This window comes from Chrysemys picta, chromosome 2 (assembly GCF_011386835.1).
Source record: "Chrysemys picta bellii isolate R12L10 chromosome 2, ASM1138683v2, whole genome shotgun sequence".
Classification (NCBI taxonomy): domain Eukaryota; kingdom Metazoa; phylum Chordata; order Testudines; family Emydidae; genus Chrysemys; species Chrysemys picta.
The window spans coordinates 186,963,991-186,982,350 of NC_088792.1; the positions used below are offsets into that span (position 1 = coordinate 186,963,991).

General features: G+C 42.1%; 1 protein-coding gene and 1 long non-coding RNA gene across 9 annotated transcripts in view; one reads left to right on the top strand and one right to left on the bottom strand.

The window, feature by feature from the left end:
- The window catches only part of LOC135981032 (uncharacterized), a 59,331-nt gene extending 49,729 nt beyond the window's left edge, over positions 1 to 9,602 (top strand). Inside the window, exon 4 of the long non-coding RNA XR_010597986.1 lies at positions 7,940 to 9,602. This is a non-coding gene — a long non-coding RNA (uncharacterized LOC135981032). The remainder of the gene's footprint in view (positions 1 to 7,939) is intronic.
- The window catches only part of RIPOR2 (RHO family interacting cell polarization regulator 2), a 181,157-nt gene that overhangs the window by 78,193 nt on the left and 84,604 nt on the right, over positions 1 to 18,360 (bottom strand). The gene's annotated exons all lie outside the window — the stretch shown is intronic.

An 18,360-nucleotide genomic window follows, 5' to 3' on the forward strand; every position in this document is an offset into this window, starting at 1 on the left:
ATAGCAGCCTTCAACTACCTGAAGGAGGATTCCAAAGAGGATGGAGCTTGGCTGTTCTCAGTGGTGGCAGATGACAGAACAAGGAGCAATGGACTCAAGTTGCAGTGGGGGAGGTCTAGGTTGGATATTAGGAAACACTATTTCACTAGGAGGGTGGTGAAGCACTGGAATGGGTTACTGGGGGAGGTGGTGAAATCTCCATCCTTAGAGGTTTTTAAGGCCCAGGTTGACAAAGCCTTGGCTGGGATGATTTAGTTGGTGTTGGTCCTGCTTTGAGCAGGGAGTTGGACTAGATGACCTCCTGAGGTCTCTTCCAACCCTAATCTTCTATGATAAGACAATCTGCATAGAGGCCTTTTTTGTTAACACTTTTCCTCCCTGTTTGCTATGTGCCCGTAGATAAAAGAGTAAGACTTTGCTTTGAAGAGGCTGTCTCCCAGAGTCACTGCATTTTCATACTGATCACAGGGTCCTGAAGGGAAGTCTCTGACCAAAGCCAAGGGCAGTTGGGTTTGCTAAGAAAAAATGGTTGAGTAAACAGGAGGGTTATAACCCAGTAACTCAGTCTAAAATCATGAATACATTGTGGGATTCCACTCTGAGAGAAGTGTAGGTGCTGTCACTTGAAAGAAGTGCTCACAAAGAAACTAAGAGGTTCAAGGAACAACTTCCCCTAAAGTGTGACAGCCCCCTTTTCACAAGAGGTGACCAAATATGGTCAAGAATCAGGACTGTAACTTCCAGGTTTGATTGGGAGGGGGAAAGTTCACCTTGGTATCCATGAGGTAACCATATAATAATAATCCAGTAACCCCCCCCCATTCTCTACACTGCCCTCCCTTATTGCTCTTTTGCTTTCCTCCCACTACCATCTTCATCCCTTTTCTTGCTCTGCCCTGTACATCTGGCATGCCCTCCCAATTGCCATATACCAAGCATCCTTTGTTCCACAAAGCTTCACAAAACCTACAGATTTCACACTGCGTGCAACCAATAACCCATGTGCATCTTCTATTTCCTCCCCTTTACTGTGTTGCTACCTCACCTGTACTCGTCATTTGAAATGTTTTACCTTCTCTTGTAATAATAAATAGCATTTGCACATGTAGTGCTTCTCACCTGCAGCCCTTAAAGCACTTCATGAAGTTGGGCAAGCATTGTTATTCCATCTTATAACTAGGGCACAGAGCAATTCTGTGAGTTAGCCAAGGTTCTGCAATGAGTCAAATTAGAACCCAGTTCTCCTGAATCCCAGTCCTGTGTTCAGTCCACAGCTTCACAGTAATTCCTTTGCCACAGTTAAGTAGATTGACATGGGAGTGTGTGTGTTCTTGGGGGCAGGGGAGTGAGGGAGCCCCCACTGTATCAGCCAATTAGAAGAGGGAACTGTGAGGGTCTGGGGGAGTGCTGCTCACTCAAGGCTGGGACAGAAGGGGGAGTTTCCCTCAGCTTTTAGTAGAGGAGGGAGGAGCTGCATGTTCCCTAGCTTATGCTTGCTTTTCCCCATGCTCTTTTGTGTTGTACTGTATCCAGCGTGATCTTAGATCATTAGCCCTCAGAGCAGGGACTCTCCCATCTGTGGCTGTCTGAAGAATGCTGTGCACACCTATGGAGATTTGAAAATCGCAACTTGTAAGGATGAATGTCAGTAGATATAAAAGCAAACATATGCTTTCCTGCCCTCATCTGTGCAACTTTAGGGCTGGGTCAACAGGGAGAGAACATGTGAACCTATTTAAGTACTATTTTTTTCAAAATCCCACACTTCACATTCTGTGCTATCTGCCCCTCCTATGTGCAGGTTTTTTATGGCAAATGAAAAAAGCTCACAAGAGGGCTTGACTGAACTGTACATTCCAATTTCTCATAATGCTTAGCAACCAGTGAAGGCCAAGCAGCCTTTAAGTGCATGCCAAGTGTGTGTGTACCTATGTATGTCTATTATTGTGCCTTTATCCTGTATTTTCCTGTTTTTTTTTAAAGCATTCCATGTTCTCTAATTAATATGCATGAAAAGCTGCTGAAAACTCGTTGTGTCTTACTGGACAGCCAAAAATCAGTCGTGATGAGATGTTCAAAGCTAATGTGATAATCTGAGGTCTAAAGCTACAGGTGCTGAGTATCCTGTTTGTTTTTCCCAAGAGAGACTGTTCCACTGTTTGTTAGTAATTGGCTTATGGGAAGGATTTGTGCTGGATAACTAAGGCAGGTCTACACTTAAAATGCTTCAGTTCCATGTATGAGAGCCCCAATGTTTGATATTTGGGTTCATGCACATCCCTAACACGATAATGCATCACAGACACTTCTGCTGAGCCTGTGTGACGAATGCGCTGGGCCAAATTTTGCTCTCAGTTCTACCAGTGTAAATCCCCAGTAGCTCTGAAATCAGTGAATTGACTCCAGGTTTGCACTGGTGTAACTCAGCAGAGCTCAGCCCTCAGTGTTTTAATATCCAGCTGAATTGCCATTATTATTTTTTTTACACTGATCACCCCAATACAGGTAATGTCTACACTGCACCTGGGAGCCTGTTTCCCAGTGTGGGTAGACAGACGTGGGCTAGCTCTGCTCAAGTTAATGCAGTAAAAAGAGCAGGGTAGCACAGGCATTAATTTGGGTTAGCTGTCTGAGTACAAATTCATTCAGACCCCCTCGGGCAACTAGCCCCAGCTACTGTCCATGTTGCTCCCCCCCAGCTACACTTTAGTGTGCTAGCTCTAGCAGAGCTAGGGCATGTCCGCAATGTAGACACACCTCTAGTAGTGCCATTTAGTCACGATTCAGAACAAAAATTAGAACCTGTTTCATAACCATACTACCACTAAGCTACAGCTGTTGCTTTCTTTTTAATACACTTGTCAGTGCGTATTTCCATGGCTTAAAAATAGCAAATGTAAAAGTGCACAACTGCTGTGCGAGTGAAATGCCTCTCTGGATGCAATAACCTTTCAGCTTCTGTAAAGCAATGATCCTAAACTGCATCTGCTAAACGGTTAAATAGAGACACCACAGCAGACAACAGTTTATTTATCCTGATCTGAACTCTCCTAACATCCGATGGCAGGAGAATAGAGAATTGGTGGGTTCCAGCTTTCTCATGGAAACTGATGTTTAATCACCTGCACAAATCTAATGTTATTATTGAAGGGAAAGGGACCATTTCCTCTCGAGGGCAAACAGCACTATCACCATGCATCTCACCAGCAGACCTAGGAAAGCTTTTCATACCACATCAGCGGGTCTGTCAGTGGATTGCAATTAAACAAACAAAGGATATTTAATGCAAACCAGGAAATCATGTTAATTAGGCATTTGGCATGACTGCATGGCTGAGGTTGAATGGCAGTGAGGATCATTTTCCAATGTATGACCTATGGGTACTATTTTCAGTACAGCATTTGAAGTGATTAGTGACAGCAGCCCAGCACTAATCAGTGGCTCGTGCCTCTGATTAAGCTAACTCTTCCTGGTTCATGACAAGTGTCAGGAACAGAAATGGCACAGAGCTACCCAGACAGAGGGGGCTGAGCAGAGTAGTAGATCACACAACTACCTACTAGTCCATATTTTTTCTAAAAAAAAAAAAAAAAGGACACACAGTGCTAAAAGTGAATTTAACAGCATTGCAAAACTCTACCTTTTTTTTGTTTTAGATGCTTCTGAGAGCTTTTGTCTCAGCCCATTTCAACGTGTTTTTTTCTAAATTAAGAGAGCCTCATTTATTATCAAACAAATAGTATCACTTGACAGGCATCATTCAACATAAATGTCAATAAGTGTTTAAGAAGATCTTGTAGAAGCTCTTTGGGGTTTATACAATTATTTAAAGTGTCCCTGTCTGCAAGAGCTAATTAGAACACATCTTCTTAGCTCAAAATGACTTTACAGTAAAAAAAAAATGATAAAAACTATAATGTGGGTTTCCATATTTATTCTCTGTGACTTCTGAATTATGACCAGATACTGCAAACCCAACTTGAACAAAACTCCCGCATTGATTCTGTTTATAAACTAAAAGACGATTTTTCCATATGCCAGCAGAGAAATTGAGTTTATGAAAACCAAGTTGTGGTCTTTCTGGTTTTTGCATCATCACCAGCAATAAAGATTCAGCAACGGGAGCTCAGATGACAGTTCTGCTGATGAAGTGTGAGGCACAATAGAATCCCACTCGCTTTCCTGTAGCTGTATTAGCTCTGTGATGCTAACAGATGCAAAAACCATCTTTTTGTCAGTAAATTCAGATGTGACTCGGAATATACACTTGGAGAGATTGCTTTTGAACATAGTGTTTTATTTTTTAAACAATAAACACTCTTTAATCAATAATATGCCTTTAATATCAACTTCAGGCCCATTTGCATCCCAGAACTAGGGTTTCACCATAGTGGAGCACGGTGAAACAAGAATGAGATATAAAAATTATAGAATCATAGAAACGTAAGTCTGGAAGGACCGCAAAAAGTCATCAAGTCCAGCCCCTTTGTGCTGAGGCAGGACCAAATAAACCTAGATCATCCCTGACAGATTTGTCCAACCTGTTCTTAAAAATGGCCAATGATGGGGATTCCACAATCTCCCTTGAAAGCATTTCTAGAGCTTAACTACCTTTATAGTTAGATAGTTTTTCCTAATATTTAACCTAAATCTCCCTTGCTTAAGAATTAGCCCCTTACTTCTCCCACTATCTTCAGTGGACATGGATAACAATTGATCACAGTCCTCTTTATAACAGCCCATAACATATTTGAAGACTGTTATCAGGTGTGTTCCCCTCCCACCCACCCCCCATTTTCTTTTATCAACACTAAACATACCCAGTTTTTTTAACCTTTCCTCATAGGTCAGGGTTTCTAAATCTTCTATAATTTTTGTTGCTCTCCTCTGGACTCTCTTCAGTTTGTCCACATGTGATGGGGAGTCCACCCCACACTATCATGTAAGGGGTTAATAGGGCCCTAGGGAGGCTGTGTGTGGAAGTGGCCAAAAGGAGAGCGGCTGTGAGGAGCAGTCAATCTGGGCCCAGCAGGCCCATATAAGAAGAGTCACAGGGCAAAGCAGAATCAGTAGCCGCCTGGAGCTTGAGGCAGGAAGACTATATAGCACCTTGGACAGAGCAGTGCAGACAGGGACCCAGGGAGTACAGAAGGAGCTCCACATGGGCTGCTGGGACTGAGTAGGGTGTTGTGGCTGCAGGGAAGTGGCCCAGGGAAATGCAGCAGTAGTCAAGGCAAAGGAACGCAGCAAGTGACTGCGGTTCAGAGGGTCCCTGGGCTGGGACCTGGAGTAGCGAGTGGGCCTGGGTCCCCCCCACTCGCCACTGGAAAGTGGCTGGACTGCTGTACTAAACCCCCGGAAGGGGGGAGCAAAGATGGTGACATGGCTGGAGGGCTGTGTCATGAAGAAGATGCCGCGGTCCCTAGAGTGACGTGGGTCAGAGAACAGATGTGGCAGTGGGTGAGGCACTATCGGGAGAGGGTGTACCAATCTGCAGAGCTAATCCCCAAGATGGCCAGCAAGAGGCACTACTGTGATGAGTCCCATTACACAACATCTTTCCTGAAGTGTGATGCCCAGAACTGATCACAGTACTCCAGTTGAGGCCTTGCTAGTGCTGAGTAGAGCAGGACAATTACCTTCCATATCTTACATACGACACTCCTGTTAATATACCCCAGAATATTAGCCTTTTTTGCAGCTGGATCACATTGGCAATATGATATTTTCTGTCTTATTATCTATCCCTTTCCTAGTGATCCCCAACATTGTTTTTTTGACCGCCACTGCACATTAAGTGAATGTTCTCAGAGAACTATCCCCAATGCCTCCAAGATGTCTTTCTTCAGTGGTAACAGTTAATTTAGACCCCATCATTTTATATGTATAGTTGGGATTATGTTTTCTTGTGTGCATTGCTTTGCATTTATCAACACTGAATTTCATATGCTATTTTTTGCCCAGTTACCCAGTTTTGTGAGATCCCTTTGTAACTCTTTGCAGTATGATTTGGACTTAACTATCTTGAGCAGGTTTGTATCATCTGAAAATTTTACCACCTCACTATTTGCCCCTTTTTCCAGATCATCTATGAATATGTTGAAAAGTACTGGTACCAGTACAGACCCCTGGGGACAAAACTATTTACTCTCTCCATTCTGAAAGCTGACCATTTATTCCTACCCTTTGTTTCCTATCTTTTAACCAGTTACCGATCTATGAGAGGACCTTCCCTCTTCTCCCATGACAGCTTACTTTGCTTAAGCGTCTTTAGTGAGAGATCTTGTCAAAGGCTTTCTGAAAATCTAAGTACACTATATTCACTGAATCAGCCTAGTCCTCGTTTATTGACCCCCTCAAAGAATTCTAGTAGATTGGTGAGGCATGATTTCCCTTTACAAATCATGTTTTCCCCAACAAATCATGTTCATTTATGTGTCTGATAATTCTGTTCTTTACTATGGTTTCAACCACTTTGCTCGGCCCTGAAGGTAGACTTATTGGCCTGTAATTGCCAGGATTGCCTCAGGAGCCTTTTTTTTAAATTGGTGTTGCATTAGCTATCCTCCGGTCATCTGGTACAGAAGCTGATTTAAATGATAGATTACATACCACAGTTAGTAGTTCTGCAATTTCACATTTGAGTTCCTTCAGAACTCTTGGGTGAATACCATTTGGTCCTGGTGACTTATTACTGTTTAATTTATCAATTTGTTCCAAAACCTCCACTAATGACACTTCAGTCTGGGACAGTTCCTCAGATTTGTCACCTAAAAAGAATGGATCAGGTTTGGGAATCTACCTCACATCCTCATACATGAAGACTGATGCAAAAAAATTGTTCAGTTGCTCCCCAATGGGCTTATCATCCTTGAGTGCTGCTTTAGCATCTCAATCGTCCACTGGTTGTTTAGCAGGCTTCCTGCTTCTGATGTACTTAAAAATTTTTTGCTATTACTTTTTGAGTGTTTGGCTAGCTGTTCTTCAAATTATTTTTTGGCCTTCCTAATTATATTTTTACACTCCACTTGCCAGAGTTTATGCTCCTTTCTATTTTCTTCACTAGGTTTTAACTTCCACTTTTTAAAGGATGCCTTTTTGTCTCTCACTGCTTCTTTTACTTTGTTGTTTAGCCAGAATTACTCCCCAGCAAGTTATTCCCCATCTTGTAGTTGTGCATTTGATTTTTCCTTCCTAAGTGAAGTATTTTGCACTCATCTTTATTGAATTTCATCTTGTTGATTTCAGACCAATTCTCCAATTTGTTGATTGTTTTCAATTCTAATCCTATCTTCAAAAGATCTTGCAACCCCTCCCAGCTTGATGTCATCCACAAATTTTATTCGCACACTTTTCACTCCATTATCCAAGTTATTAATGAAAATATTGAAATGCATTGATTCCAGGGAGTCTGTGCTAAACTAACCAGTGTCTTTATTCACACACTGTAAGGAGCTTGATGGAAAAGTCAAACGGAATTTTATAGGAACAACTCCAATAGGGTGCTATAGAAATTACTCTGAAAACCTATTGAATTTAATAGATAGGGATAACCTTTCTATAGAATTTTTGAACCATCCTATAGAATTCTCTGTGAGGGGGATAGAATTCTCTATTAAATTCTACAGGCTGGTTCAAAAAACCCTGTTGAAAGGCTGTCATTTTCTGAAGGACTCTTCCATAATGGGAGGCTTTAAAGAACCCTTAGGTTTCTTGCTGAGTTGACTGACACTTGCTGAATTTCTTGGGTTCCAAGAGTTCCAGTTATTGGAATGGTGACCTAGCACTGGGGTTTTAAAACTTCAGATTATATACTAAGAAGAAAGTGCCATGACATTTCAGGAAAGGAGAGTCACTTTCACAAGCAGCTTCTTGGAATTCAGGGTAGCACAGAAATAGTTGCACAAAAACTTGTAATTTTATTGTTGTTTCCTCTTAGGTTTGGTAAGAGGAGAGGAAGGAAGACAGGCCACCTAAAAGGAGAGCCTGGGATGATGAAATTGGAGGTGTTGCAACTACCTGTTTGTAAAGTGAATGTAATTTGATTATAATTTTGATCTCTGCTATATACTTTCACTTAATGAAGGAGGGTCATATAATGAGCTGATTATGGGCAGTGTTCTGAATAAGTGTGTTTTAGGTACATTGTTTTTTGGAAGCAGTGGAATGCATTCAGGGTCCTATTTTTAACATGGGTCTAGACCAGAGGTGGGGAAACTATGGGCCGTGGGCCACATCCAGCCCGCGGGACCCTCCTGCCCGGCCCCTGAGCTCCTGTCCCGGGAGGCTAGCCTCCGACTCCTCCCCTGCGGTTCCCCCTCCCCTGCAGCCTCAGCTCGCTCCGCCGCTGGCACAATGCTCTGGGCGACGGGGCTGTGAGCTCTTGGGGCAGTGCAGCTGCAGAGCCCAGCCTGACCCGGTGCTCTGTGCTGCGTGGTGGCATGGCTGGCTCCAACCGGGCAGCGCGGCTGCCTGTCCTGGTGCTCTGGGCGGCGCGGCTCTAGCGCTGCCAGCCACCGGTGCTCCAGGCAGCGCGGTAAGGGGGTAGGGAGTGGGGGGTTGGATAGAGGGCAGGGAGTTCGGGGTGGTGGTCAGGGGGCGGGGCTGTGGATAGGGGTCGGGGTGGTCAAAGGGCGGGAAACAAGGGGGTTGAATGGGGGCAGGGGTCACAGGGGGGCAGTCAGGAATGAAGGGGGGGTTGGATGGGGCGGTGGGGGGCAGTTAGGGGCAGGTGTTCTGGGGGAGGTCAGGGAGAAGGGGTGGTTGGATGGGGCAGGGGTCCCGGGAGGGGGCAGTCAGGAATGAGAGGAGGGGTTAGATGGGGTGGTGGGGGGCAGTCAGAGGCGGGGGTTCTAGGGGCTGTCAAGGGACAGGGAACGGGGGGGTTGGATGGGGCAGGAATCCCAGGGGGGCCATCGGGGCGAGAAGCAGGAGGGTCGGATAGGGGGCGGGGCCAGGCCAGGCCTGGTCTGGCTGTTTGGGGAGGCACAGCCTCTGCTAACCGGCCCTCCATACAATTTTGGAAACCTGATGCGTCCCTCAGGCCAAAAAGTTTGCCCGCTCCTGGTCTAGACAATGAGACTCCATGAACAAATTTGTTCACTGGGATCATCACCACTAGACCTTGTCTACAGCAAGAATTTTAGAGAGTTCTCCCACCATTGGTCCAGCAACTGTAGGAGCATTGATGTAGACTGGTTACCATTATGGATAAGAAGGTGCAGGATTAGGCAACGTATTGGCAAAATGGCAAGCAGCTGTTCTCCAATACCACTGCCACCGCTGCTAGCATCACCTGAGCTGCACTGGTGCTAGGCTAATAGCAGGAGTTTGCCAAATTTCTAAGTGCAGATGCAGCCTAGTGTATTGGAGGTGCAGATGGACACCCTGATCATCGGAGCTCTAGGCGCCTGGGACCCGTGCAATGAGCATGTGCTGCGGACCTGCGGGATCAGTCGACGCTACGCACGGCTCATGCAGCGCCTCATGGTCTCAGACACCATCCGATGGTCCAGGAATACCTAAATTGAACACATCACCGGCCACCAACAGTACTAGGAGGCGTGAGCCGGAGTGACATCGTTCTTCGACTACGAGAATGAGCCCAATCGGGGATACTGCAGATTATGTATTCCTTATGCCACCCGATCTTAAACCAACTTTGCACCTCTCGATAATCTGTATGTTATTTCCTGATAACCAGAAACTTCTATGCTTAAACTCTGTACTTTTTTAAACATCATCTTAATAAATTTTTTAAATTCCTCTGTGTCCCTCCCTGATATTTTCTCCTGCTGCCACATTTTAGTGTTTGTTTATTTACATAGGGTGGAACTGACTTCCAGTGGAACTTGTGCTCCTATATTGTTTAAGCACTTGTGAAAGCCCCATTCTTTATTTCACTCTGTCTTTTCTATGACCCAATCCTTTTTGTTCTTTTTCTCCCAATTGATTTCAATGGCTGCTCAGCACTTTTGAAAATTAAGATTTAGTAGACTAACTTTAGGCACCCATTTTTTTGAAAGCCTGGGCTTTTGAACTCTTTAATTGCCAGGCTACAGGCAATTAAGTTAGACTATGTCAGTGTCCGCCCGTTTTTAATTCACGGATGTTCACATTTATGAAAGTTTACAATTCAGGCTATTTCATCGAGTTTTTCATTAGCATCACTGGAAAAATGACTATAATCTAGGGTACAAGAAAGTAGATGGTGGTTTGGGGGATAAATACCTTTTCTCATATTGCATGCGAAATGTTCTCGAGAGCACACATCCACCTAGCCTTTGGAAGGTCGTTCCTATGAAATGGTGATGTTCAAAACTTAAATGGGATTGTTTCAACTGAAGCCATAATGGGAACCCTATTCAAATCTCTTGACTAACTCAGCTGCCCTCCTCCAATGCAACTCACAGTTTGCAGCTTTTGAAATTTTGACTCAAATTCTATGGGACCAGGCCACACTTCATAGATTAAAATCAGATGTAGGGATTCCCTAAAGAAATCATGCTGTTACGTGCAAGCCACTGAAAATCAAGTTTAAATAGCTCTGTGAGACAGGGTTCACTTTCCACATTTATGTGCCACTTTAACACTGTCAAGTGTTTGACAGTTCTGCTCTCTGTCTTTAATTCATGCTGTTGTACCGTTTTCCATTTCCGCACAAACATGTGAACTAAGCATTAGCCTTAACTTTGAACTTCCTGGCCTAGTGGGTTTTTGGGTGCCACACCTTTAATACACCAACCACAATGACATGGTTAGCATGTGTTCGTATGGGTGTGTGTTCACAGCAGGCTGTGAAACTGCATTGAATTGTTAAAGGGGTAAAGTTATATATGCTAAGTGACTGTTTTAATCACTCCAAATTTGTTTTAGGACTTTAATAATTTGATTTGACACTAGAGCCCTTATATTTTTTAATGAGCTGTACACTGAGACAAGGAACTACAAATATTAGATAAAGCCGATAAGAAGGAAAGGCAATGTTGGTTCAAATTTTGACAAGGCACTTGTTTTGGCAGCCTGAAATGTTGTCTGAGCACATCTAGTAAGTTGCTTCACTGGCCTATATGTACCCTGCTTTCTTCTCAGAAGGCTGGCAAAATGCTACTAATTTAGGTGGCCTGATTTTCTCATTACTATTATTATCCATCCAAAAATAATGTCGATCATGAAAATCAGTTAGGCTGGCATCAAGGCAGAGTTAGGAAAACAACATCAAAGATCTTTAATTAAAAAAAGAGGGAGACAACAGTGCAGAAAGAATCTCTGATTGAATTATTTTAAAAAAAAAATACACCTCTACCTCGATATAATGCTGTCCTCAGGAGCCAAAAAATCTTACCACGTTATAGGTGAAACTGCAGTATATTGACCTTGCTTTGATCCACGGGAGTGCACAGCTCACCCCCCCAGAGCGCTGCTTTACCACGTTATATCCGAATTCATGTTATATCGGGGTAGAGGTGTACCATCATCATTAAAGAATCAATCACTTCTACTTAAAATACAAAGCTTAATGCACTGATACAAATAATACTCCACTGTCACAGGATGGGTTTTGAAAATTTAAAAACCATCTTGAGTTGGGGGTGGGGTGGGGTAGGAGGAGATAAGGGTGAGCAGACCTGTCTAACTATCTTATTGTGGATCCTTGAACTAAAAACCAGAGCAGACTCCTTGTTAGTTCTGTTACCTTTACATCTATTAACCGCAATCAGCAATGACTGGTGTAACAAACAGGCTAATGAAGAGTTGGTTTAACAAAAAAGAAATTAAAAAATGAAAACGTTATATGTCACATACTTTAAAAATCCATCCTTGTTCTGAATTATAACAAGGTCTATAAAAGTTTTTTTGTCTAAATGTGCTGAAATCTGGGCCTGTGGCTAAAAAAACTCAGTTAAGAAATATATATTCTGCAAGAAAACAATGTTGCCTTGGTGATGAACTATTGGGCATTCTTCTTTCTTGTCACTACAGCTCAGTGTGCCATAAGCATTCTCCTTCTATAGGCACATAAGATAAGCTGAAGGGATAGGTAGGGCTGGTGATGAGCGATAACCGCTTTCAGTACAAACTGTCCATAATGTCCCAGAAGTATGAGAACAGAATAGGCCCATGGTTCATACATTTGACTGAGGTTGGTCTTCAGTAAAGAATATTCAGTAATACGTCCTTGGTGTTTGAATACTTATTTCCTCACTTCCTAAAAGTTGTTTTTGTGAAAATATAGGGTCATAGAGAATTACCCACAATGAATGCAAATAATTTTGAAACGCATGTCTTTTTTTTAAGTGTACACACCATAGTTTGATAATACATGAATCAATTTGATGCACTCTGTGGTGTGGAAGGAGCAGAAACATGCAACCCCTATGAGTGGGGCAAGGAGTTTTTATGGGGAATGGGGGAGAGGAAGCCACATGTGAAGACAGGAGGCAGTCTAAGTAGGAATGAGGTTCATTCCCAAGTGGCGTGCAAAGTCTGCCAAAGTCTCTGTGGTGCTTGAGAGTTTCACCTCAGGCCCTGCAGGGCTTACAATATCTTTAAGGACTCCAGCCAGTTAGCAATATTGAAACATTGTTTTATAAACTAAGGGAATTCCCATGCAAACTTCTTTGTTAATTTGGAATTACATTTGGAATAAACTTAACCAAAAAATTAACCAAAAAGTCCTCAACAGAATATTGCCATTTTCTCAAAAGATACAAACTGCTTGAAAATTCCAAGATAGTGTTCTACTTGACAAAGTCCCCCTCTCACTCCATTCAAAAGTATTCAACTGCATGGTTCTGGTCACCCAAAGAACATAAGGCCCAGAAGTGCCACTTTGAGAAAAGCTTCACAGCAGGTCATTAAGAGCAAATTATTTGTTTTTGTGGTCACTAAAGAGATGAACCTGTATGATGGTTGTATGAATTAATAAGTTTGTCTCAATGTGGTACTAAGGGGGCAGAGTTAAGGTCATATGTGTTACCTCAGCTGTACATTTTTATACTTTTTGAATCATTTATTTTTACATGTGGAATTTTAACTAGGATTTTCCAGGTTTTCAAAGATTTGTGCATTGGAGAAAACTATAATCAGGTAAGGAATATTTTTGGCTAAGGAAGAGATTATTTTACCTTAACTAGAATTGAATGAAGTTATTGTTTTTTGTGAATAATAAAATAAAGTTGTCTTTTAAACTGACAGTAATCATAGGAAGGATCTTTCCTAGTTTTTTCCCTACCACAAACATATTATTTGCGCCCTAATTTCAGGTTAACCTCACCCCAATCATGAAACTTAAATCTAAATTGCTTATCTCTTCAAAGAGGGACTTTCACAAGGAAGCAAACTCATATACATTTTTTAAACATATTGTGCACAATGTAATTACAATTCTGCAAGGAGCTCTTCAATAGATGGCAATGCTGAGAGAATGATTGCATGACCCAATAAGCAAATCAGCTCTGGGCAGGGAAAGGACCTCTGGGATTTCATGTATATAGTTGTGGACTGTCTAAAATGGATCTCTTGTTTACTAAATATTATCAAAAATGGTTGTTTTTGCTTTTTCATACTCTGGAAGAATTAAGAGGATTTTGTAGTAGCTTTGTGGAAACTATTGAAAAGTAGGTCAGCTACCCCAAGTGCAACCAGACAGGCTATTCAGCGGTGAGAGAGGGAGATAAGCATGAGTGAGTACAGGCTAGTGTGGAGTAGCTGTCTAAAAGACTTGGTAATAACTGTAATTAAGTTCTAAGTTTAGATATATTAATAATTGCTAACTACATGTGGAAGTACATGGGGCTACGAGCTTGCTAAGTTCGTACATGAATGGGAGATGAGGAAAATCTAGGTCATATGGAGGGTATGGTCTGGCTTCTAGTGTACTCATACCCCATGATGGTGTTAGAGAGCATTGTGCTGTTCGAGGTGCTGTATTTCTAAGAGATATAAACACAAAATCCCAAACACTTACAGTCACTAAAAACCAAATAGCGTATCCTCAAGAGCAGATGTGTTAATTTAATGCTCTGCCCAAATTCTTATTTGGTGATTGCTTAGGTACTAGGATGATGAAGGCCATATAAGAATTTATATAAATGATCTTCTGTACTTTTAAGTGGAATAAATATTCTTTGATTCCTGTCTGTGCACTGTTAAAAAGTTGCTGTATTTCACACAGAAGTGGTTGCATTTCATTGATGGGCAAAGTGTTTCAAAGTGGTCATTTGTAAAACTCTTTAGGGTCCTTTGAGATGAAAGGTGGCATATAAGTGCAAGAATAAGGAAATTAATTATAAGATCTTCTTTCAGGACATACACTTGTATGTGTATTTTGGACCCCTCAGCTGTATCACATAGAATTTTCTAAGTATATTAGGAACAAAAGGAATCCTAATAATGGTATTGATCCATCATAAGAACAGCCATACTGGGTCAGACCAAAGGCCCATCTAGCCCAGTATCCTGTCTTCTGACAGTGGCCAATGCTTCAGAGGGAATAAACAAAACAGGTAATCATCAAGTGATCCATCCCCCGTCACCCATTCCCAGCTTCTGGCAACAGAGGGGAACACTATCCCTGCCCATCTTGGCTAATAGCCATTGATTGACCTATCTTCCAGGAACTTACCAAATCCCTATTATAGTCTGGGCCTTGACAACATCCTCTGGCAAAGAGTTCCACAGGTTGACTGTGTGTTGTGTGAAGAAATACTTCCTTTTGTTTGTTTTAAACCTGCTGCCTATTCAGGGCCGGCTCCAGGCACCAGCTTAACAAGCAGGTGCTTGGGGTGGCCAAGGGAGAGGGGCGGCACCTGCAGCAATTCGGGGGCGGCAGGTCCCTCACTCCCTCTAGGAGCGAAGGACCTGCCGCTGAACTGCCGCCGCTGATCGTGGCTTTTTTTTTTTTTGCTTGGGGCGGCAGAAATGCTGGAGCCGGCCCTGTGCCTATTAATTTCATTTGGTGACCCCTAGTTCTTGTATTATGAGAAGGAGTAAATAATACTTCCTTATTTACTTTCTCCACAACAGTCATGATTTTATAGACCTCTATCATATCCCCCCCTTAGTCATCTCTTTTCCAAGATGAGAAATCCCAGTCTTATTAATCTCTCCTCATACGAAAGCTGTTCCATACCCCTAATCATTTTTTGTTGCCCTTTTCCAAATCTAACATATCTTTTTTGATATCTGCACACAGTATTCAAGATGTGGGCGTACCATGGATTTATATAGAGACAATATGATATTTTCTGTCTTATTATCTATTCCTTTCCTAATGATTCCCAACATCCTGTTAGCTTTTTTGACCGCCACTGCACATTGAGCAGATGTTCTCAGAGAACTATCCACAATGACTCCAAGATCTCTTTTTTGAGTGGTAACAGCTAATTTAGACCTCATCATTTTTTATAGTTGGGATTATCTTTTCCAGTGTGCATTACTTTGTATTTATCAACACTGAATTTCATCTGCCATTTTCTTGTCCAGTCATCCAGTTTTGTGAGATCCCTTTGTAACTCTTTGCAGTCTGCTTTGGACTTAACTACCTTGAGTAGTTTTGTATCATCTGCAAATTTTGCCACCTCACTGTTTTCCCCTTTTTCCAGATCATTTATGAATATGTTGAATAGCACTGGTCCCAGTACAGACTCCTGGGGGACACCACTATTTACCTCTCTCCAGTCTGAAAACTGACCATTTATTCCTACCCCTTGTTTCCTCTCTTTTAACCTGTTACTGATCCATAAGAGGAACTTCCATCTTATACCATGACAGCTTACTTTGCTTAATAGCCTTTGGTGAGGGACCTTCTCAAAGACTTTCTGAAAATCTATCAATGGAAATGATAGAACTGTCAACAATAATTCAGAAAAGGCAGAAGTATTCAATAAATATTTCTGTTTTGTGTTTGGGAAGAAGCAGATGATATATTCTTATTACATAATGATGATATACTTTCCATTTCATTTCAACAGTAACTAAGGAGGATGTGAAACAGCAGCTACTAAAGTGAGACATTTTAAAATCTGTACATCTGGATAATTTACATCCAAGAATTTAAAAAGAGCTGGCCAAGGAGTTCTCTGGAACACTGAGGACTGAAAGAAAGCTAATGTTGTACTAATATTTAAAAACCGTAAACAGGATGACCCAGGCAATTATTGAATCTGGGCAAAATAATGGAATGGCTGATAAGTACTTGATTAATAAAGAATTTAGAGGAGGGTAATATAATTAAAGTCAATCAACATGCATTTATGGAAAATGGATCTTGTTAAACTAATTTGATATCTTTTTTTAAAATGAGATTACAAGTTTGGTTGATAAAGGAAATAGTGTTTATATAATATACTTAGACTTGTGTAAGGCATTTGACTTTTTTCTACACCGTATCTTGATTAAAAAACTAGAATGATACAGAAACACATTAAATAGATTAAGAACTAGCTAATTGGTCACAAAATGTAATTGTAAATGGGAAATAATCATCATAAGCAAGTTTTGTTTCTGGTGGGGTCCCTTAGACATTGGTTCTTGCACCTACATATTTAACATTGTTATCAGTGACTTGGAAGTAAACATTACTGATACAGTTTGCAGATGATATAAAACTGGTGGAGTGGCACATAATAAAGAGGCCAGGTCATTGATTTAGAGCAAGCAAACAATATTCATTTCAATACAGCCAAAGTTAAGGTTAAAGAACAAAGAATGCAGGGCATACTTACAGGATGGGGGACTCTATCCTGGGAAGCAGTGACTCTGGAAAAGACTTGGGGATCCTCATGGATAATGAGGTGAACATGAGCTCCCAGTCTAATGCTATGGCCAAAAGGATTAATGCAATTCTTGGATGTTTAAACAGGAATATCAAATAGAAGTAGAGAGGTTATATTACCTCAGTATTTGGAACCAGTGTGACTCCTACTGGAATACTGTGTCCAGTTCTGGAGTCCACACTTCAAGAAGTGGGTATTCACCCACAAAAGCTTATGCTCCAATACGTCTATTAGTCTATAAGGTGCCACAGGACTCTTTGTCACTTCAAGAAGGTTGTTGATAAACTGGAGTGGGGCAAAAGAAGAGCCATGAGAATGATTCAAGGATTGGAAAATATGGCATATAGTGATAGACTCAAGGAGCTCAATCTATGTAGCCTACCAAAGAGAAGGTTGAGAGGTGACTTGATCCTCTATATAGGGAACAAGAATTTGATAGTAGAGGATTCTTCAAAGCTAGACAGACAAAGCTATAGCAAGATCCACAATCTCTGGAAACTGAAGCTAGACAAATTCAGAATGAAAATAAGATGCAAATCTTTAGCAGTGAGGGTGATTAACCACTGGAACAATTTACCAACGGTTGTGGTCGATTCTCCATCACTAGAAATCTTGTTAAAAAAAAAAATTGGATGTTTTTCTACAAGTTCTGCTCTAGTTCAACCACAGTTATTGGTCTTGAAACAGCAATTAATTCAGGGAAGTCCTACAGCCTGTATTAGGCAGGAGGCCATGCCAGATGGTCGCAATGATCCCGTCTGACCTTAAAAGTCTCTAAATCCACATGTTGGTTGATTCATTTGTCTCTTCAGGCTGAGCTTTAGCTGTCAGACCATGTGCTGCAGGTCACCTCTCTCCCCTGTGATAGACATTCCTTACCACGCTGCAGAAAAAAATATTACCAACATTTCACAGCTTAAAAGGGGGGAAATTTTGGACATATTTTTGCTATAATTATGAAGCTACAGATATTTTGAGTATCCCATTACTGCAGGGGAACATAGAATTACAGGAAACAAATGTATGCAGACCAGGAGCGCCACCAGCTTTTTTGCCGCCCTATTCGGCGGAAGGTCCCACCCCTGAAATGCCGCCCCCGACAGGCGTTGGAAGGTTCCGCCCCCGAAATACCGACGACGACCGGGGCGGCTGAAAATCCGGCCGCCGCTCCCCAAATATTAGCGCCCTAGGCAACCGCCTAGGTCGCCTAATGGGTTGCGCTGGCCCTGATGCTGACACAGGTCCTTTGCAGCATTAACCAGTATAGGAGACTGGTTAATGCTGTCTCCTAATTCTTTTCTCTAGAATATGGTGGGTTTTGCAGTGGGTCCAGCCTCCAAAATCTGTAGGTATCTGTGAATCTTAGTAGACATGGGAGGAGCAGTGTTACTCATGTGCTGGCCCTGTTTCCATTCTGGCCTCCTTTAACCTCTGGTAACACTACTCTGATGGAACCACGCTGCTACTGGTTCCTTTGATGGGTGCTGCCCCTTGGTTCTCTCTTTTCCATGCAAGTGGAGGTTGCTCTGGAAATGCTCTGAGACTCAGAAGATGGCTCCTCACTGGCTAGCACGGCTCACTC